Source organism: Rhinopithecus bieti, unplaced genomic scaffold, assembly GCF_001698545.2.
Source record: "Rhinopithecus bieti isolate Rb0 unplaced genomic scaffold, ASM169854v2 scaffold_14839, whole genome shotgun sequence".
NCBI classification, from domain to species: Eukaryota; Metazoa; Chordata; class Mammalia; order Primates; family Cercopithecidae; genus Rhinopithecus; species Rhinopithecus bieti.
The window spans coordinates 1,344,108-1,367,307 of record NW_016808133.1 but is presented as its reverse complement, the minus strand read 5'-3'; the positions used below and the strand labels follow the sequence as shown (position 1 = coordinate 1,367,307).

General features: G+C 44.1%; 1 protein-coding gene across 1 annotated transcript in view; it reads right to left on the bottom strand.

The window, feature by feature from the left end:
* The window catches only part of PGBD5 (piggyBac transposable element derived 5), a 105,179-nt gene extending 84,798 nt beyond the window's left edge, over positions 1 to 20,381 (bottom strand). Inside the window, exon 1 of the mRNA XM_017885617.1 lies at positions 20,032 to 20,381. The gene's annotated coding sequence lies outside the window, so the exon portion shown is untranslated. The remainder of the gene's footprint in view (positions 1 to 20,031) is intronic.
* Positions 20,382 to 23,200: the final 2,819 nt, after the last annotated feature.

The following is a 23,200-nucleotide window of genomic DNA, read 5'->3' as shown; positions in this document are numbered from 1 at the left end:
TAAATAAATTTTTTTTTTTTTGGCCAGGCACGGTGGCTCATGCCTGTAATCCCAGCATTTTAGGAGGCCGAGGCAGGCAGATCACCTGAGGTCAGGAGTTCGATACCAGCCTGACCAACATGCAGAAACCCCATCTCTACCAAAAAATACAAAATTAGCTGGGCGTGGTGGCGCATATCTGTAATCCCAGCTACTCGAGAGGCTGAGGCAGGAAAATGGCTTGAACCAGGGAGGTGGAGGTTGTGGTGAGCCGAGATTGCACCATTGTACTCCAGCCTGGGCAACAAAAGCGAAACTGTGTCTCAAAAAGAAAAAAAAGAAAAAAAAAGAATGGCTTCCCGAGGCAAGGTATCACTCAGCTATCATGATTTTTTTAAAAAAAAGATATATGAAGAGGTGAAACCCCGTCTCTACTAAAAATACAAAAAAATTAGCCGGGTGTGGTGGCGGGCGCCTGTAGTCCCAGCTTCTTGGGCAGCTGAAGCAGGAGAATGGCGTGAACCTGGGAGGTGGAGCTTGCAGTGAGCTGAGATTGCGTCACTGCACTCCAGCCTAGGCAACAGAGAGACAGACTCCGTTTTTAAAAAAAAAAAAAGATATACGAAGAAAAAAGTTCAGAGTATAGGTGACCCTTGAACAACAGGGGTTTGACCTGTGTAGTCCACTTATACCCAGATTTCCTTCCTCCTCTGCCACCCCTGAGACAGCAAGACCAATCCCTCCTCATCCTTTTCTCCTCAGCCTTCTCAACCTGAAGAAGGCGTAGATGATCCACTTCCACTAAAAGAACAGTAAATATATTTTCTCTTTCTTATGATTTTTCTTCATAACATTTTTTCTCTAGCTTACTTTAAGAATACAGTATATAATATATATAACACACAAAATATTTGCTAATTAACCATTTATATTATTGGTAAAGCTTCCAGTCAACAGTAGTCTGTTATTAGTTAAGATTTTGGGGAGATAAAATTATACACAGATTTTTGACTGTGTGGGAGGTCAGTTCCCCTAAGCCTTGTGTTGTTCAAGCACCAGCTATATATACTAACAGCCCCCATGGCTGAGGATAACAGTAAAAAATGGTCTCTAAAAATATATGGACAAGAACCAAGACCTTATGGTGAGAAAAGAGGAGAAAGAACTGATGACCAACGAGCCGAACGGTCTTGGGCCTTCTCAGGGGTGAATGGTTGATGCCTATTTCAATATTGTTTCTGACACCCTTAATTTGATGGGTGATTAGTGTCATTTAATCGTGTAGATTCTCATCATGCCTAAGCAGAACACATCTCAGTGATATGCACGAGACATGCAATTCAGTTTTTAAATTAATGCCACAGTATTTATTTTTACAGATAATTCTAATATGCAACTCAGACTAAAAATATGCTAAGGTGCTTTACAGTTTGAAATTCTGTTAGTTAAAGTAGAAATGTTTAGTTATTATTGCAAGAGTAAAGTGTTGCAATAATTAAAGACTGTAAAGCTGCTAATTTTATAGGCAAAAAGTATTAAGAAGTTAAGAGCCTTCAAGTATATAAATTGAGAAACAGAATGACAGTTAACAGAAATATTATGAGTATGTTGCCCAGATAACTTTAGAAAGAATATTTATCCTTTTAGAAATGACAGTTGTAAAATTTAAGTAATAATACAAGACAGAACAATAGAGTTTAGATTATATCATAATTATAATCTTTGGAGAATTATTTCATATATTAGCTTTCATAATACTAAATAGCCCTTAAGTACTTAGGGTAATTTTATAGTCATTTAATTTGATTCAGGCTATAACTATTTCAAGAAACATTCCTATTTGGGAATTCTTCATCTGGTGATGATGAGTTAAAAGCAAAACTCAACTACACCACTTTAAAATTCAGGGATAAAAATTTCACAATCAAGTTTGACAATATCACTTTTTTTGAGACAGAGTTTCACTCTTGTTGCCCAGGCTAGAGTACAATGGCGCAATCTTGGCTCACTACAACCTCCACCTCCCACATTCAAAAACAATTTTCCTGCCTCAGCCTCCCGAGTAGCTGGAATTACAGGCATGCACCACCACACCCAGCTAGTTTTTGTATTTTTAGTAGAGACGGGGTTTCGCCACGTTGGTCAAGCTGGTCTTGAACCCCTGACCTCAGGTGATCCGCCTGCCCTGGCCTCCCAAACTGCTGGGATTGCAGGCATGAACCACCATGCCCCAGCCCAAAATACATCACTTTCAACCTGGGACTAAAAAATAATATTCAGAGCTTGAAGAAAAGAGTTACAGAAAAATGTTTGTTTTCAATAATAGACCTCTTAAGAATGTCTTAAGACAATTCCTTATAGTTTTAAGTTTATGGAGACTAAATCGACACTCAAAATGGCTGTTAAAATGATTCTCGTGAACAAATTATCATTTTCAGTAGTTAGAAGATGAAGAATTGCTGAGATTTGCCCAAGCTATGAATCCTGATTATTAAGTTCCTCCTGGAAACCATGTTACAGAAAAAAAAAAATACTCTTCCTTGAATTAATGTGCTCCTTCTGTGTCTTGTACAGCAGACATTTGGCTATGCAAACACATCCAGGCCTTTGAGTCTGACAGCCTGCTTGCTAGATTAATGAGGAAATCAGCCATGTTTCTCCCTCCCTTTCTGGTTGGCTGGCCCAGGGAATTCTGGGTAACCAAACTGATGTGTCATGAAAGCATAAGTGTTTCTTACATGATATCTATTGTCTCTTTACAGAAGACACCAAAACTAATGTTCATAGAAAAAAAAATATCTGAGATGCAAACAGAAGTTCAAAAATGATTTTATCTTGAAAGACAGACATATTGTCCCATTGCCACATTCCTAGTTTTCCTCAAGTGACTGTGAGAGGAAACAATTGCATGCAGAAATATCACAAGTAAAATTATAGTGGGGGCAACACCTAAAATTTACTCCTAAAAATATTCAAAGAATACCTTTAAGCAGTGAACCAAGGATTTGTTCATGGGTTTGTGTCCATGAAACTGCATCATCCTGTGGACTGGTCAAATCCTCAAGTCTAGGAGATGAAAAGAAGGTAAATCTTTACCTCAGAGAGCTACTGCTGGAGAGGATGGTGGAGACGTCACTCGCAGAAGTACCCTGTGTTCACAGTTGTAGCCCAAATTGCCTTGCCCAGTCCCCAGTCCCAACTGAATTTCCCTTAATTTTCACAAATATGTGGCAGAGTGACTACAGGTACAATCAAGCCACTGACAGCATGAGACATTATTATACCTATACTACCTTGTCCACCTTTATAATTTTGGATCTAATACAGTGTAAATTTTTTAAACAAAAGTTCAGGCAGTACTCCTGTATCCTAGAAATTCCTTGCATAATTGGCTTCGTCTTGACTTAAGCAAACATTTACTCACTTGGACAAAATGTATATTTGATGTATCTTGTGTGTATGTATGTATGTAATGTAAAAGGACAGCAGTCAATCTCTGGGACTGAGTATGATAAAAGTTAAATAAGAATTCATGACATAGAGGGTCTTGTTCAGGGGAAAGTAGTCTTACCTGGGGAAATAGCATACTGTTTTCAAATGACTCTAGAGCAATACACATTTGATTGTGAAGTAGTCAAAAAGAAAGGGATAGTTATTAAAATGGAAAATAAATTACAATCGATTGATTTTTGACACAGGTGTCAAAATAATTCAATGGGGGAAAAGCAGTTTTTTCAATTAATGGTGCTGAAGCAACTGAACATCTACATGCAAAAGAAAAAATGGAAACCTTACATCATATACCAAAAAAACCTCAAAATAGACCAAAGATGTAAATGTAAGTGTAAAATGATAAAGCTCTTAGAAGAAAACATAGGGTTACATCTTAGTGATCTGAAACTTGTCAATGGTTTCTTAGCTAGGACACCAAAAACACACACAAACAAAGAAAAATAGATACATGGGATGTCACAAAATGTACAACTTTTGTGCTTCCAAGGACATCATCAAGAAAGTGAAAAGACAACCCACTAAATGGAAGAAAATATTTGGAAGTCATTCATATGATAAGACTATATAAGGAATATTCAGAACATATAAAGAACTCAATTTAAAAATGAGATAAATGACTCAATTTAAAAATGGGCAAAACACTTTGATAGACAGTTCTCCAAATGGGATACGCAAATGGGCAGTTAGCATATGAGAAGATGCTCAACATCATGAGTCATTCAGGAAACACAAGTCAAAACCTCAATGAGCTTCCACTTCACACCCACGAGGAAGGCCAGAATCAAAACAACAGGCACTAACAAGTGCCGACAAGAATATGAAGAAGCTAGAACCTTCATACACTGCCACTGGGGTTGTAAAATGGTGCAGTCACTTTGGACAACAGTCTGGTAGTTTCTCAAAATGTTGAACACAGAGTTATCATATGACCCAGCAATTCCACTCCTGGGTACATGCCCAAGAAAAATGAAAACCAGGTCCACACAAAAACTTGTACACAAAGGTTTTGCCATTGTTCATAATAGCCAATAGATGAAAACAACCCAAATGTTCAAGTGATGAATAAATACAATGTGGTATATATATTCAATGGAATATTATTCAACAAGAAAAAGGAATGAAATACTGAGACATGTGACATGGATGAAGCTTGAAAACATTACACTAACTGAAAGAAGCCAGTCACAAAAGTCCACATATATGATTCCACTGATATGAAATGTCTAGAATAGGCAAAGCTAAAGACACAGAAAGGAGACTGATGGTAATTTAGATGGCTAAAGTTTCTTCATGGGGTGATGAAAATGTTCTAAAACTGATTGTGGTGATAGTTTCACAAACTGTGAATATACTGAAAGCTACTGAATTGTACACACTAAATGGCTGAATTATTTTATAATAAAGCTGTTACTAAAAAAATGGAAAGTGAAGAACTTCCATATTATCAAGTAAAAAAAAGGATAACTTGATCAAAACATCAAAAATGGGGAAATGAGAATAAAAGCTGAATCAATAAAAATAAGATGCAAGAAACAAAATCAAGCCTGTTTCTTATTACTTTAAATGTGTACAGACTGATTTATTCAACTAAAGGGTCTATAAGGTTGGGTTAAAAAATATATATAAATCTATGCTGTTCAAGAGACATACCTAAAAGGACAAACAGAGTTGAAAATAATACACAAAACAAGGAGATACCAGGCAAATGCAAAGAAGAAGACAGGGATGGCAAAATTAACAGCAGACAAGTTGGACTTGAGCTTAAAGGCACTGATGGATAGAGTGATATATTACTAAACTCATGGTTTTGGAAGAAATATAAAAGGTAGACATACGTATGCACCAAATAATACAGCAACTAAAAATCCTTAAAATTCAAGAACATGACAAAAAGTTATTTCTCAAATGAGAATATTTCCCAGAGAGAAAACAACAAAGACATGAAGAAGAGAAACAGATCAACAGATACCCTTACTTCCCTCAAATAAGAATATACATTTTTTCTTATGCCTATGCCACATTTTAAAGATTAACTGCATATTTGGCAACAAAGAAAACCTTTGCAAACCTTTAAAATTAAAAATTTAAAGGATACTTCGTTGATCACAGTCCAATAAAATGAGGATTAAATAATCAGGTAACCAAAAAATCTTAACTACTTAGAAATTAAGAAACATATTCTTAGATCAAAGAAGAAATCAAAAGGAGAACTGGAGGATATCTTGAAAGCAATGGAAAAAAGAACACTTCATATCAAAATTTATAGAACGCTCCAGAAGATTTTCTCTGAGGAGACTTTAGTGTCAAATGCCTTCAATATTAATGAAGGTATTTTACAAATAAAAAAGAACTTTGCACTAATCTTAAGCAATTAGAAAAGGATAGCTTCTACTTCAAAAGGAAGATTTTATAAAAAAGATAAAAGTTCAAACTAATAAAAAATAAAAAAGGACACATAAGCCCAAAGCTGGCTCTCTGAAGTGACCAATAAAACAGAAAAACCCCTCAAATGCCCAATTAAGGATAAGATAAAGAAAAGGTGAGTGTGGTGGGGGTGGTGAGGGGAAAGGCAGGGGAAAGAGTAAAGGAAAAGGGGGAGAGGCCAGATACAGTGGCTCACACTACCTATAATCCCAGCACTTTGGGAGGCTGAAGTGGGAAGACTATTTGCGCCCAGGAGCTCAAGACCAGCCTAGGCAACATAACAAGACTCTGTCTCTACAAAAAATTAAGGAAAAAAAAACTAGTCAGGTATGGTGGCACATGCCTGTAGTCCCAGCTACTCAGGAGGCTGAGGTGGGAGGATTGCTTGGGCCTGGGAAGTAGAGGCTGCAGTGAGCCGTGATCACGCTATCACACTCCAGCCTGGGCAACAGAGCACAGACTCCCATCTCAAAAAAGGGCGGGGAGGGGAAGAAGGGAGGATGTGCAAAAACAGACAAGATTATGACTGAGAGCAGGTATAAAAAAGCAAATACAGTAGATATTTTCTAAACCATTAAAAATATATACTGCATGGAACTTCATGTCAACAAATTTGAAAGCCTTAGAAGAAACAGATGATTTCCTAAGAAAATATAAATCATCAAACAGATTCAATAAGTGGAAAAAATCAGAAAAAGGCGCTACGACCAGACAGGTTCACAGCTGAGTTTCATCTAACCCATCATTCTATTATTAAATGGCAAAAGGCAATTAAGAGATAATAAACCAATTCATTTATGAAACCAAGCATAATTTTAATTCCCAAACTTGAGAGATGAGAAATTATTAACAAATCTGGCTTATGATTGATTTGTTACAGAAACTCTGAACTAATATTAGCAAATAACAGAATTCAGCTGTATATCAAAGAGATCTACATACGGAGACCAACCTGGGTTTATCCCAGGAACATAAGGGTACCTCAGTACCAGAAAATCAATAAAATTCACTTCATCAACAAATTAAATATGGAAAAAACTATAGAATCATAGCAATAACAGCAATAAATGCTAAAAAGGCATTTAATGAGCTTTTAAAAATGAAGTAAAATAGAAATAGAAGACAGTTATTCATGAGAAGAGCTTAACAAAAGGTATATAAAACGAACCTGTATTTGTTAAACAATGAACTCCCCACCAAAAGGAAAACCCTACACACGTACATGTATGCAAAAATGTGTCATGTATGAGCACCAAGTGTTCTACAGGGGTTATGTAGACAGAGATAGAGAAGGAGAAGGGAGGGAAATTCCAAACAAAAAAGGGAAAAGGGTCAGAAAAAGAACTCCAGTCAAGAACCATGTATAATATTATATTAATGCTTATCAATAAAATTACAGTTGGCCCTTAACAATGCAGGGGTTGAGGGGTTGACCCCTAGCACAGTTGAAAATCTATGTATAATTTCTAACTTCCCCAGAACTTAACTACTAATACCCTACTGTTGAAAGCTATCAAGAAAATCATAAGGCAGAAAAAATGTATTTACTATTCACTAAGGGGAAATGGGTCATCCTAAAGTCTTTATCCTCATCGTCTTCATTGAGTGGGCGGAGGAGGAGGAGGAGGACACAAGAGGAGGAGTACACAAGAGGTGGCTGAGGTAGGAGGATTGCTTGGGCCTGGGAAGTAGAGGCTGCAGTGAGCTGTGATCACGCCATTGTATTCCAGCCTCGGCAACAGAGCACAGACCCCCAACTCAAAAAAGGGCGGGGAGGGGAAGAGAGGGAGGATGTGCAAAAACAGACAAGATTATGATTGAGAGCAGGTATAAAAAAGCAAATGCAGTAGAGATTTTTTAAATCATTAAAAAATATATACTGCATGAAACTTCATGTCATCTTTTGGTTTCCCTTGGTACCATCTGCATCCATCATGTATTCTGTGGCTCTAAAGATGCCTTCACGCCGTCTCCTCCTGGGTGTTCCCCTAGGACCTAGGACAACCTGCTCATGTCAGCAACTCTTACACTGCATCACAATTATTTGTGGATCAGGTGTTTGTCTTCACCACCAGAAGTTATGCTGTTTGAGGGCTAGAACCTCTTCCTCTTATCAATCCCCAGTTTTTAACATAGTGCCTTGGTGCAGAGTAGGCACTCTATACATATCTGCCAAATGTATGAAATATATTTGAAAGAAGATATGAAGCCTACACTGAAAATCTTTTCTTTTCAGGGCTGTTCTACTTTAGTTTCATGTTAAAATTTCTACCTCTGCAGCTGATCAACTGATGGGGTAAAGGAACATTGGCACACCCCAAGGTGCATGTGACTTAGGTTAGTCCTTTGGGATCACAAACATTGGATCACTCTTAGGAGCCCAAAAGAGACATGCAAAGGGTACTTGGCTGAGTGTCTCCTGTGTAGGACCCTATATAATCCCATCTGGTGCCTGGAGTCACCCCTCTGGGAGATGAGAATCTAGAGGCAGAGCTGGGACCAGTGTCGTGTGTCTCCAAAGCTCTGTGCACATCACAATGCCTTCTGAGAGGCAGAACCAAAGACAGCTGCAGATCTTCCCTCCTTCCCACCAAAGCATCCCACACATCACCTTCAGAAACGGGGGCTGCACTCTTTCAACTATTCCAATTTCCCCAATGTAATTTGCCTTCTTCCTAAATTTACATAATCTTTTTCAAAATGTTTGTATTTCTTCTCTGTTGCACATCTGGAAGAGACTGAGTCTATACATTTATAATACAAGGTGTGACTTTACCCTTGCTATTATTTACCTATAATTTACCTCCTTCGATCTTAAAGAAAAACAACTGTTGTCTCAATTTCCAGTGAGGTTCTGTTCCAGGTCTCCACTGGCATTCTGAATGCACATCCCCTTAAGATGCCACAGGCTGTGCTCCAACAGCCCAGCTCGCCTAAGAAAACGCAGCCAAGGAAAACACACAGGCAATTCAGCTGAAATACCAGCACTACAGAGCAAACCAAACAGGACATTTGTATTTACCTTCGATGCTGGGACCTGAAGAAAGCAAGGGTCATTACATCAGATAAGGAAGGAGATGGAGACTGCTTTCCATGTGTGTTCTGAAGTGAACGTCTACTCACAGAACCTAACGTCTTCATGTGACCCACCCCCACAAACTCAGCAGTGGAATTCCTGGGAACACTTATTTAAGATGGCACTGGTGGAAGATGTCACCTTCCCCAAATGCATAAAGTGCTCAAATAAGCCAGGTGCAGTGGCTCTTGCAAGCAATCCTAGCACTTTGGGAGGCAGAGGTGGAAGAATGGCTTGAGCCAGGAGTTTTAGACCAGCTTAGGCAACACAGTGAGACCTTGTCCTTACAAAAAACAAAAAACATTATGTGGGCCTGGTGGCACCTATCTGTAGTCTCCGCTGAGGCTGCAGTCTTAGACTGAGGTGAGAGGACTCCTTGAGCTCTGGAGTTCAAGGCTGCAGTGAGCTATGATCACACCAGTACATTCCAGCCTAGGTGACAGAACGAGACCCTGTCTCCAAAAAAAAGGGGGCTCAAATAAGAAAGACGCCCACTAACCACTCTCTGGGTGATTCCACTTGTTGACAGTCTTTCCTCCCAGAAAATCTCCCTGTATCCTGTTCCTTTATATTCTCTTTGTAACCCCGTTTCTCAAACTTGAGAAAATAGGTCTCTCCTTCTTCCCCCTCTGGTTACTTGCAGTTGCTTTTGCCAGGGAAGCTTGCTGGAGGCTTTGAATCATGAAAATTGAATTTATCTACTGGCTTCCTGTCTGCTGCCTGGCAGAGATGAGTGCAGTGACCACTTCCCACTGAGGCCTGTTATCTGCCTGTCGGGGTCTCTCTTCTCGCATGGGCAGGCAGATGACAGACCTCAGTGAGAACTTCTGCTTACACTGCACTGTTCAGAAACCAGGCAGCAGTCCCATCTCACCGCAAGAGGTGCAGCCACTGCCCAGGATACGAGGCAATGGGGGAAGACAGGTTTGCTATGCAGTGATCACCTTTGGTTCAGAGCCCTTTGCAAGGGATTTGTTATAAATTAGTTGATCTGACCCACATATACCATGTTCCACACTCATTGCTCTAATATGATTCTTCCTAGCCCCTAATCAAAGGGACCAGTTTACTCTTGAGCACTCTGCAGCTTCACTTCCTCATTTTCAAAATAGTGATAACGACAGTATTCACTTTACAGGATGGTTGTGAGGATTACATAAGTTAGAAAGTGCTTAGAAAAGCATCTGGCATATAATAAGTGATATACAAGCATTTGCTAAATGAATAAAGGGGTGCAAGCAGCTGGCTTCCCTGTAAATTCCTAATAGATTCCTGCCTATCTTGGGTGTCTCTGGGCCACTAGGAAGTGAGCAGGTTATAGAAGCCCAAGATTATATTAAATTCCTCAGTAGCCATCAAGTTTGGTCTTCCATCCAGGATAGAAATCTTTGTATTTGGTGGCATTGGTGCCTCCGGGGTAAGAAACTCACTCCTTCATGGAGCTGCCTGATCAACTGTTCCACTATTTTGGATGTTGGAAATGCTCAGCTTGTGAACATTTTTTACTGGCACCGAATCCCATACCCATTTAAAAATCTACTTCTGCGTCCATCTATTCCTTGGTTCATTCAATCATTCAAAAACAACTGAGCACCTGCCACATTTTTACCAAATACTGTGACCAGAATGTCCAAGGTCTCCACCCACATGATAAATAAATTAGCTTATGCAGGTGATAATGAGTGCTAGGAGAGACCAGAAGGAAGGTGGTGATTTTAGACGGGTAGAGACAGTGACATTGGAACCAAGACCAAGCCAGCAGGCAAGGGCTGCCGTTCGAGAGTCAGGAAGAACATTCCACGTAAGGGCCCAGCAGACAGAAGATCATGTGGCCAGAGATAATGGTAGACACGTGCCACAAGGTGACAATGGTAGGACGCGTGCCACAAGGTGACAATGGAGAGGAAGACCAGGGTGGACCTACAGACCCGGAGGCCACGCTAAGGAATCTGGATTTCCCTTCAGTTTGGATGGGAAGTTACTGGAGGAGTTTAAGCAGAGAAGTGAGTATATTAACTCATGTTTGTAAAACATCACTTTTACAGCACAGCCTGGGGAAAGTGAAACTGGGGCAGGGACAATCAACAAAGGTGGAGGCTGAGAATCCAAGTGGATGAAAGCCTCACCAGCCTGGCCAAGGGGTGATACTGTCTTGGCTAAAGTTGGCAGCAATGGCAATGATATAAGAAGTGGAAGGATCTGTAGTTCTAAACTTTTTCATGAAAGTAACTTCTTAAATATATACCTAAATGTGGCCAGTTTTTCATTCTTTTGTAATAATTCTTCCTGCAATTCACAAACAAGGGGAAGGAACGCTCTTTCTACCCTGTGGGAGGATAGGCAAGCATTCCTTCTCCACAGTCTGATATTTTAGGTATTCCAGTATTCTCCCACCCCCAAGACCATGTTGTATTTCCTGTCACCAATAAAGGTTTTATCCCACTCCCTTCTGCTGTTATTTTCCCTCCTCCTTCCTTAAAGGAAGGACCCCAGCGCTTCTCCATGGATTCTGCCCTAAGTACTCATTTCTCAACGTGCTTGGCAAATCCCCCTCCCTGTGGGATCCACGTTTGCTAAGTAAATCTAAATCCATGCCTGAACCTGGAGTTTGGATTCTAGCTACAGTTACTTGTACTTGTAACAATCACAGGTGTTAAATTTTAAGATATTTTCACTAAGAAAGTCTCAAGTAAGGAAGCTCGGTTTAGGGGCCAGTGCAACTACCCATGAGCAAAATGCACGCCTTCTCTCCCCTTTGCTCAAATGGCTCTCTTGTTTGAGATACTTTTCCTTCCTCTTCACCTGCCTAGTTATTTGTTCTTCAAGGTGCAGCTCAGGGGCCACCTCCTCCAGAAACGCCGCCTCTTCTCCAGCCCAGCTGGAGGAAGTAAGGCACCTCTGGAATCCGGTAGAAATCCATGTTTACGCTGATCACAGCATTCACCAGAGATGCTTATCTCTTTTCCTTCACTCTGTCTCTCCTATTGGACCCCAGGGGACATGTCTAACTTATCGTTTTATCCCAGCAGGGCTCAATGTGCTGGCTGAATTAATATGAGGCACATATCATCCATTGCTGGTGGGAGTGTAAATTGGAAAACTGCTTGGCAGCACTTCCTAAAGCAGTGGTTCTCAATACCTGGTGCTTTTGCCCCCCAGGGGACATTTGGCAATGTCTGGAGACATGTCTGTTTGCTATAACTGGGGAGGAGGCATGCTAATAACATTCAGTGGGTAGAGGCCTGGGATGCTGCTAAACATCCTGCAATGGTCAGGACAGCCCCCCACCAACAAAGAATTATCTGGCCCAAGGTGAAAGACCTTGTACTAAGGGTAAATATGCACTGAATCTACGGCCTAGCAATCCCACTCCTAGGTATACATGTCCAAGGAAGTGATGTATACAAACATCAAGAAAACATGTACAAGAACATTTGTAGCAGCTTTCAAAATAAACTGTAGTATATTTGTACAGTGGCATACTAAACAGCAATATAAAGATAGTACTGCTCTATGTGATATGGATGAATCTTACAGATAAAACAATGTAACGGGCAAAATTAAGTAATGGTAGTGAACTCAGAATCATGGCTATCTCTGGGGACAGGGAGGTACTGATGGGGAAGGGGTAGGTAGGAATCTTCAGGATGCCAAGAATGTTTCTTTTCTTTTTCTTTCTTTCGTTTTTTTTTTTTTTTTTTTTTTTGAGATGGGGTCTCTCTCTGTCAGCTTGTATCACGGTCTGGAGTGCAGTGGTACAAACTCAGCTCACTGCAGCCTCACCCACCTCAGCCTTTAGAGTAGCTGGGACTACAGGCATGCACCACCATGCTTGGCTAATTTTTCAGAATATTTTTTAGGGAAGGCGGGCGCCTCTCTCTGTGTTTCCCAAGCTGGTCTCAAACTCTTGGTCTCAAACAATTCTCCCACCTCAGCTCCCAACTGGCTGAGATTACAGGCTAGGCATGAGCTACTGCATCTGGAACTAGGAACACTCTTTACCTTTATCTGGGTGGTAGTGACATAGGTATACCCATGTAAAAACGCACTGTGCTGTGCACGAATGTCTCATGCAATCTATGTGTGCTATGATACACATAAGCTTCATTATATAAAGCAATCCTCTAGAACACTTAATCATTCCACTGTTGGTGGGAATGCAAATTAGTGCAACTCTGGAGATTTCTCAAAGAACTGATAGTTAAACAATTTGACCCAGCCATCCCATTACTGGGTATATACCCAAAGGACAATAAATTGTTCTACCAAAAAGACACATGCACTCGTATGTTCATTACAGTGCTACTGACAATAGCAAAGATGTAGAATCAACCCAGGTGACCACTGATGGTGGACTGGATAAAGAAAATATAGTGCACATACACCATGGAATACCACGCAGTCATAAAAAGGAAGGAAATCATGTCCTCTGCAGTGACATGGCTGCAGCTGGAGGCCATTATCCTCAGTGAACTAATGCAGGAATAGAAAACCAAACACTGCATGTTGTCACTTAGAAATAGGAGTTAAACATTGAGTACACATGGACATAAAGATGGCAAAAATAGATACTGGGGACTCCTAAAGGAGAGAGGGAGGGGAGCAAGATGTGAAAAACTACCCATTAGGTACTCTGTTCACCACAGGGGTGACAGGCTCAATCAGACTCCAAACCTCAGCATCATGCAATATACCTTTGTAACAAACCTGGACATGTATCCCCTGAGTCTAAAATAAAAGGTGAAAAGTAAATACAAATTAAAATAAAACAAAATACTCCTCTAAGAGCCATCTTACTGGTGGGCATCACATATTGGTTTGCTGCCTTATAAACAGGATGTTCTAATGGACTCTCTGGGGTACTGCTGGCAGGGGCATAAAAAGGTACATTTCTGGAAGACTTTCACAAAAGATATCAAAAACCTTTAAAATGTGCAAAATCCTTACCTCAATATTGCTTTACCATTTGATGCTAAGGAGTAAATTGAGGATGTGTATATAAGTTTAAGCATCAGGCCAGGCATGGTTGAGCACACCAGTAATCCCAGCACTTTGGGAGGCCAAGGTAAGTGCATCACCTGAGGTCAGGAGTTCGAGACCAGCCTGGCCAACATGGTGAAACCCCATCCCTACTAAAAATATAAAAATTAGCCGGGCGCGGTGGTGTGTGCCTGTAATCCCAGCTACTCGGGAGGCTGAGGCAGGAGAATCACTTGAATCCAGGAGGCAAAGGTTGCAGTACACTGAGATCGTGCCATTGCACTCCAGCCTGGGCAAAACGAGCAAAACTCCATCTCAAAAACAAACAAAAAAAAACTTAAGTCTCAACAATGTTCACCACAGCACTAATTTAACAGCAAAAAAAGAGGAGAGAGAAGTGGGGTAATGAACTTAATCCTAACAAAAGCAAACCCTAGAGTATTACAGAGTCAATGAAAATATCGTTCTAAAATTTAAATGGAAAATGTTCACAATATATTAATTACAATTAAAAATCAGGTCCCTCAACAACATGTAAGATATATGAAGCACATATTCAGTATGTCAACTGTGATTATCTCTGGGAAAAGAAAGATAATTTGATTTTTACAATTTTTGATGTGGTTTGGCTCTCTGTCCCCACCCAAATCTCACCTTGAATTGTAATAAAACCCACATGTCAAGGGCGGGGCCAGGTGGAGATAACTGAATCATGGGGGCAGTTCCCGTGATAGTGAGTGAATGCTCACGAGATCTGATGGTTTTATAAGCATCTGGCATTTCCCCTGCTGGTAAATTCTCTTTGCCTGCTGCCATCCATGTAAGATGTGACTTGCTCCTTCTTACCTTCCACCATGATTGTGAGGCCTCCCCAGCCATGTGGAGTAAGTCCAATCAACCTCTTTCTTTTGTAAATTACCCAGTCTTGGGTATGTCTTCATCAGCAGCATGAAAATGGAGTAATACAATTTTTATCCTTTTTCTTATTCATTTTCTAAAATGAATATATGTGATTTGTTAATAAGAAAATAATGTACAATCACAGTCCTTAAAAACAAAGGTATAACAAGGTATGCACCTTCAGTCCCAGCTAATCAGGAAGCTGAAGCGGGAGGATCACTTGGACCCAGGAGTCTGAGTCCAGCCTGGGCAACATAGTGAGACCGTGCCTCTAAAAGAAGTCTAAAAGTGAGTTCTAGAGTCTAAAACTGGGTTAGACCTCACCACCTGTTCCAGAGTATTCAAAGGAGTTTGTGAACTCAGAGACCTGGAACCCTTTCTATGGGGTTAAGTATAAGAAGCTGCTCCTACCTTTAGCTCTGTACAGGATTCTGTGGTTCCAGGAGGAACTTTGAATCTTGGTGAGCTGCAAGATAATCTTAGGCAAAGCTACATAGTCATCAAGTGCAAGACTGTGTGTCATCTTGTAGTAGCTGCACAGAATTCAGAGAAGGGAGCTTCCTGGGAGAGCTGTTTTGCTCTTTTCCCAGGAGTCTCCTCATGTAGGGGGTGAAACTGGAGCTGCTACTGCAGTATTCAAAGCCCCACCTCCTGAAAAACAGCTCTGAGTACTCACTAGGACAACTCAGGGCAGCAAGAATTAAACAGGGAGCTAGAGAAGAATCCAGATTCTCCTCTTCTGGAAGGTAGCTACGCCAACCACTAGACCACCAACACCCTGGCAAGATTCTACTCTTCTGTATCCTGGTTGTGGTATGGATTACACAAATCATGAGTTAAAACTCAGAGAACTGTATCCCCTTCCCCCTAAAACTAAAAGCAATTTATGTATAACTATAAAAATATTTTTTACTGAAAAACGTTCTAGTAAAAGAAAAAACAGGCACTACATTTCCTGAATTACTGAGTCTGACTAGTTAGATGGTGATCACTTAACCCAGTAATCTCATCACCCCCAGGAAAGTGGAGGCAGCAACTTCCTTTCCCAGTCACATGGCAGTGGCAACTTCTCGGCCACAGAGTCCTTGTGAAGACAGTTTGATAATAATGCATGAAAACACAAGTGACAAATGAGAACTGAGGGTTAGCAGTAGCAGCTCCAGTTTCACCCCCTACATGAACAGACTCCTGGGAAAAGAGCAAAACAGCTCTCCCAGGAAGCTCCCTTCTCTGAATTCTGTGCAGCTACTGCAAGATGACACACAGTCTTGCACTTGATCACTATGTAGCTTTGCCTAAGATTATCTTGCAGCTCACCAAGATTCAAAGTTCCTCCTGGAACCACAGAATCCTGTACAGACCTAAAGGTAGGAGCAGCTTCTTAACACTTAACACCATAGAAAGGGTTGCAGGTCTCTGAGTTCACAAACCCCTTTGGAGCCAAGGGTCTCAGTTTAATTCTGGTTTTGAGAGCAAGATTTTCTTTTCTTGTTTGTTAAAAGGCTCTAAACCAACAACAAACTGTAAAGATAAAACATTCAACAATGTTAATTTCCAATGCCTTATGTTTCTCTCCAGCTGCTCAAGGTCATACCTCCCCACTGAATGATTAGAGGGTTGCTCATACCGTAAATGGGGGGAGAAAACACACACACACTCTCTCTCTCTCTCTCTCTCCCCCCCCACCCCCCCCCTTCTATGAAGTCCAACCTCTAATAGAAAGAGCGAACAGCTCAGATCCCAGCCAGCCATGACAAAGGACTGACAAACCAAACAGACGGAAGCCCTGGAGCATCTGTGAAATCTTGTCTGTTCCTCTGCCTCCTCCGAGAAACGAATCACAAGACTGCTCAGAATAAGAAACCAAAAGGGCAGAGGCTCAAAAAGCAGCCGGGCCTGAATTTCATTCTGTTTCCAAAGAGTGAGCGAGCTCACATGCTGTGTTGGTTATTTGCACAGTGGGCAGGCAGGCTGACAGCTTGAGGGGGCTATTTTGGGGGGATATATGCTGCAAGTCTGGTTACGAGAAGGTCCTAGGCTCTGTAGTCCCAGTAGGCACTTCAGCTCCCAGGCAGATCATGCATCTCCACAGGGGTTAAGAGCCCAACAGCTAGCCTGACAAGCACAGTGTGTGCATTTAAGCCATCCCGAGAGGATCCACACCTCAATGCACAACCAGAACCTAGGGGAGGTGAGAGAGGAGACAAGAGAAGTGAGCAAAGACCCTCTCCATCTATAACTACTGGCTGCACTTCCGGAGAGGCTGATCCAGGAAGCTAAATACACAGAAAAATACAAGAAAAGGGCTGGGAAGACAAGAACAGCCTGAAGAATGGCTAGAATTTCCAACCTGAACTACAGAAATGGTGCTTTTACGGCTTGTACAGGAACTAGCACTGCTCCCTTCTTTCCCCTCCTCCTTTCAGCTGCGCACCAAGTATCTCCTACTGTGCACACTCCCCTTATGGTGGGGGTGCGGGGATGTGGCAGCTCCCACTACAACTCATAATGGTCCCCAGTGTCTACCTCCCTCATGCACAGCGACTCTGCAAAGATTTCTAGGTCATCCTTCTGATTTAAAAAAAAAAAAAAACCCAGAAACCTAGCACAAGCAATACACATTTGCATACAATACCCAGTTACATGCACACATTTACATACCTGCATATTTCAATAAAATACACATTTATGTACATACACATATACCTGTTTTTACAGTAGGAGCAAGGCAGGAAGCCTCTATCAAATCTCGAATTCTGTTTTTTCCTCATCTGATTCCAGCAGCAAGAGCAATTTGGATTAAAAATTTTCCATTATAAAGCCTGATTAGAGATAGAAATGCCACCTGCTTGCTTTCCTCCCCACCCCACTCTACCCATCCAGTGAGATTTGTTAATAAACGGGGGAACAAAGATGGAAGAGAGATCCAGGCTGCATTCTTTGCAAGTGAGGAGCACACGCTTGTCGGAGCTTTTTAGATACTGTGCTCTGCTAAACCCTAGCAGGCTGATCCTCTTTGCTCTCAGAGTGGCTGGGGTGCAGCTCTCAGCCTCTTAATAAACACATCCATCTGCCTCCACACTGGTAGGCGCAAGGATTTTCTCTGACCAAACCCACGCTTCTGCATCTATTTTCAGCTCCCATAAATCATATTCCATTGTTTTGGGGAAATCCAAATTCAAGTTTTAACAGGCCATCAACCTCATCCCTCCATTCCTCACCACTCCAAATTTCCCTCAGGGTGAAATCTGCAAAGCGGAAATTCTAAATCAAATGTGGACTTAAAAGGCAAGCTCCCACACAGGGCAGGTAAACAAAACTGGGTAAAAATACCGGCAATAACCACTAATGTCTTTGGTTAAAGGGTCTGACTGATTCTTCGGTACAGGTGTGAACTCAGTGGGCATCTGCAGGAAGCAGAATTTGAACCTAATGCTAAATGACACACGATCCTGCTCTTCATGACCATAAGTGCTGCGGTGGCTGGATTAAATGGCTCTGCTGCAGAATTTCTCCCATTTCAAGGTTACTAAGAAATACAAAATTGATTTAAAATTTATTTCAATGTGCCCACCCTTCTCAAATCAGCACATTCAGGATTCTTATTCATAACTAGGCTTGACCTAGTACAAGTTCTCTATTTTGCCCTGAGACACGGAGAGACTTGCTGTGCAGTCCCAGGTGGACCTGTATCTCAAATGTTTCCAGGATCGAAATTAGATCACAGATGCTCACGGCATAAAGTCTGCCAAACCAGGTCTGTGGACTGGTACAATTCTTAAAGAGCCAATACGGAAAACAGCTATCTAGGGCCGGGAGGCCTTAATGACATCCTGGAAAATATAGGACAGTATAAAAGGACTATACAGAGTCAATGATTTTGAAAATTCCCAAGCTCTTAACTACAGCCCAAATGCATATGCTTTAAAATGTACCCACCCCCAAAGCAATGCACAGCTAACTGTGACTTTGCAAGCCCAGCTTTAGCTCCATGCATCCACACCGCAGCCTGCCAGAGGTCTGCAGACCACTCCCTACTGAGAGAGTCCAGCTAACCCTACCCGCCTCCCAGCAGGCTGCAGCATGATGTCCAGATCCAAGTCCAGGCACCAGCTGGAGGTCCCTTGGGCCTGCCTTCCCATGTGCCGTGTTCCTGACCGGTTGGACAATAATCAGAGAAGGCCACAGGAAAAGCCGCATCATGCCCACCGCGGCCACTCCCTGGCCCTCATCAACACCGGTTGCCCGCACTTCTACGGAAGAACACAGCATGCAGGAGCACGGGCCTGCTACAGAAGGCCGTGGAACAAGAAACACCAGCATGAGAGGGCGTCTGGTCTGCAGCTTTCAAAGAAGGCAGAGGCTGCGGAGCTTCTACAGAGAAAGTAGTGATATTTCCACAGCCAACTCCCACAAAAACAGGCAGTGAAGAGGAGTGGGGCAGCCGCAGCAGCTTCCAGCAGCACCCCAGCCACCTTCTCCAGGTATTCGGGGCTTGTCTGTGACCACAATGGTAAGCAGGACACACCTGAAAGTACCTTCTGGCGGAAAAGCAAACACCTTAACGCTGCCCAATGGGTCCCTTCACTCCTCCCCATTCTTAACAAGAGATCTGGAATGGCGCGGACAGGGAAAGTTTCTCCGATTAAGGAGAAAACTACGCCGGGGGTGGCCTCTCCCTCAACTCTCACCGGGCCAGCTGCAACCTGCCTCGCCCCCGTCACCTGCCGTAAGGCTCGCTCTTGGGCTGTTAGTGAAAACCGACTCCACCTGCCTCCACCAGCCACGCCGGGCTTTCAGAAAAGCCCCCTCAACTAGGAAAGCCTAACTTCAATCCACCCCTAAAGTCCGACCCACAGGTGTGACAGGCTTCCCGTGCAGGGGCTGGGGTGCTCCCAGGAAGTGAAGTAAAAGGTGCCCGACGACCCTGTCACTGGAAAAGGGCTGACCACGGCCTCCGCCTCACACTCTCTACCCAAGGGTTCGGAGCCCCCAGGCTCAGTCAGACCGATCCCCACTCCTGCAGACTCATTTGTTTCCGGAGAGACACCCACAAGCCAGCCCACGGAGCGTATGGACTCCCCGGCCCCAGCACCCACGCCTCCCCCGCGCCGGGTTCCAGCGCCGCCCCCGACACCCACCCGCGGGCCGCCCCTTACCGCCGGTGTCCTCGAAGCGCGGGGGCGGACGGTCCCGCAGAGCGGCGCTCCAGCCCGCGCCGGCCTCGTCCTCCTCCGGCTCCTGCCGCGTCCGGGGCGCGGGCGGCGGCGGGCGGCCCCCCTGAGGGTCCAGGGCGGCTCGCGCTCCTCTTCTTTTGTCCGGAGCTTGAGGCGGCCGAGGAGGAGCGCGAGGCGGCCGGAGGTGCTGGCTAGAAGGCGGTTCCCGCCGCTGTTCCGGGCCGGACTCGCGAACACGTTCGTCCGGGAGATGTGCAGGCTCTCGTAGCGGCGCGCGGGCCAGCTCGGACAGCGCCGCGCGCCCCTCCTTCCGCGCGCCCCGCCCGCGCCTCGGCCATGGCCCGGCCGGCCGGCCGCAGCCGCCCCGCCCCCACAGTGCTCCCAGCGCACCGCCGGGCCGGGCCCGCCGCCCGCCCGCTCTCCGCCGCCCACCAGCGCAGCCCGCCAGCAGGAGCGCCCGCCGCCCCGTGCCCGGCGGTTCCCGCCGTCTGGCCGCCTCGGCCCAGGCCCGGGAAAGCGCCTCGGAGCTCGGGCGCCGCAGGCTGCGGCCGGGCGGGAGCAGCCCCGCCCGGGGGGTGGCAGGGGCAGAACCCAGCGGAGAGCGGGACGCACAAGGCTGCGGCCGAGACCCAGCGCCGCCACCGCCGTGCCCCCCGATACCGCCACCGCCGCGGATGCGTCTCCTCGGGCCTGCCGCGTCCCTGCGCGCCTCCCCACGGGCCTCCGGGCGCTGGCTGCCGACCTTCCCGGGCGCGAGGCCGCCGGAGGCGGCCCCGCCCCTCGCACCTCCGGTTCCGCCGGGCAGATGGGAGCCTGGGCCCGGACGGCCGCGGGGGAGCTGGGCGGGCCCGGCGCGGGGAACGTCCCCACCCTCCTCGGCGGGGCGGGGCGCGCAGCTGGGACTCGCAGGAAGCGGGAGGGCCGCCGGCGGCAGGGCCGGTCTCCTCCTGCAAGGACACGCAGCCCGGGACCGCCACGCGCAGCGCGGGATGGGAAGGGCGGGACCGGGGGACAGGAGGGGAGGGCGCCCCGGGTACTTCCAGCGGTCCGGGTCCGCGGACAGAGCGCTGACCCACCCCGCTCACGGTCCGCTTCCGCAGTCGGCGTGCGGCTCCAGGGAGCTGTCCGCCCCTGTGGTTCTGAACCAGGCGCCGCCGAAACGCTCCAGGTAGGCTGCGGGCCCGAGGTCACTACTCCCGCGGCGGCTGCTCGAGGCTTCCTGGGGGTCACTGCCAGCTGCACCGCATGCTCCCATAAATACAGGGGCTGTCCAGCTTCTGGGAATCTCGCTTTAATTAGGAGCGCGCCTCGCCGGTCCACTGCTGGTCGCCGGTCAGATGCTAACTCCGTCTCGCTTCAGTATCCCTGTAATTTAAGGGTGCCAGCACTGGAGTTAAGTAGCTAGTCATTCCTCATCATCGTTGACGTGTGGCATCTTTTGAACTCGAAATATCCATTACTTCCAAATATTGATTACTCTCACACCTCTATTTTAACATCTCCTTCACACACACACTTGAAACACTCATCTGGTAAAATATTGCATGATCACCCAGGCTTCAGTGCTCTCATAAACAATAGCACAGAAAGGTTGCATCCGCCCCTCTTCCTTGGGCAGGAATGTGTAGTGGTCATCCTGTTGATGGCGATACACGTAAGGGAGACTGCCTTGTCTTCTTGCTCCCCTCCACCTTCTTCGAATAATGCAATAAGTCACACTAATGGTAAATGGGCCATAAAGTCACTTTCACTCTGAAATAAAATAAATCCTCAGAGATGTGAAGGGCTTACAAATCCTACTGGGCATTAACTAAATTGTAGTTACATGAAACCGAAAGGCACGTTGCGATTTCTAAGAATGCATAAAGGGTGAAGGACCATTTTGCCAAGTGGGGTCAGTTCTAGGGTCAAGCAGGAACCTTCACTCATGCCCTCCCCTCTCCAGCCCCCGTGGTTCCTCCTTCCAAATCAGGGGCTCTGCACAGGCATGGATTCATGATCATGACCAATAGACAATATATAAAAACAAAAAGATTCATGGAACATTCCTTACTATGCGGATTGGCTGAAAAATGAGGAAGTGCTTGCAAAGCATTTCGACTCCCTTGGAAGAATTAAACCACAGAAAATATCTGGTTTCCAACATACCTATATACTGTGCTAACCAGCTGAAAGATGTTGAAGAGGGTACAGGTAATCTGACTTATCAAAAAGGGTGATAGTAAAGCATAGATTGGAGATGCAAGAAGAAGAGTAAGACTCCGTAGCTCAAGTTCAAATTCTACAATTAGGAATCGTGTGAGGCTCCTGCAAGATTTCATGTTATCTATTTAAAATAGTTGAATGGAAAAAATAATTGAATGGGATTCAGAGAGTTAAAATCTGTAGGAAAGAGTTCCTTCTTTTCTTCTCCAGTTAGTCAATGAAAAAGTCAACAGCTAAGGTATGTGTTTTAAAAACAATGAATTGCTTTGCTACCCATAAGGAACCAGGGAACAAAACAACAGCAGTGACAAGGATGGACAGAGTCTTCCAGTGTCCCTAATTTGCATTTGTATAGTACTAATCCCCAGGAAACCTTGAGACCTTGTGGTTCCTAGGCTCACAAATGCTTGTAGCTCACACTGCATGCAACACTGAGGAGAGGATTATATGGTCACAAAAGAAACACTGAGAAATCAAATTGTTACTTCAAAACTTGTCCAATAAAAATTAGATGAATATTTCAACTTATACTGAAGTATTTTATAGGACGTACATGTGTTTAAGCCAGTGTTTCCAAACAAGAAAAGTAAAAACATTCCAACCTCTGAAAACAGATGACTGCTTCTCACTGTGGTAAGAGAAGGAGTAAGGGGACAAAACAATTGGAAAACAAAAAACTTTCTCCTCTGGCTGGCATCTTCCTATTTGATAATTACCATTTTGATTCTACATCATTAACTTTTATTAGTAGCATCATTTCTGAGAGTAATTATAGAATCAATATCACACTGAGATCTTTTAACTTTGAGTCATTTGAAAACATCTTCCAAATAATTTAATTATAAAATATAATTGAATAATTTTAGATTAATATTGAGCTTTTGGTTTCATGGTTTTCTCAAACAGCTCAAGGTAGTAAAAAGCCATTCATTTGTGTAGTAGATTC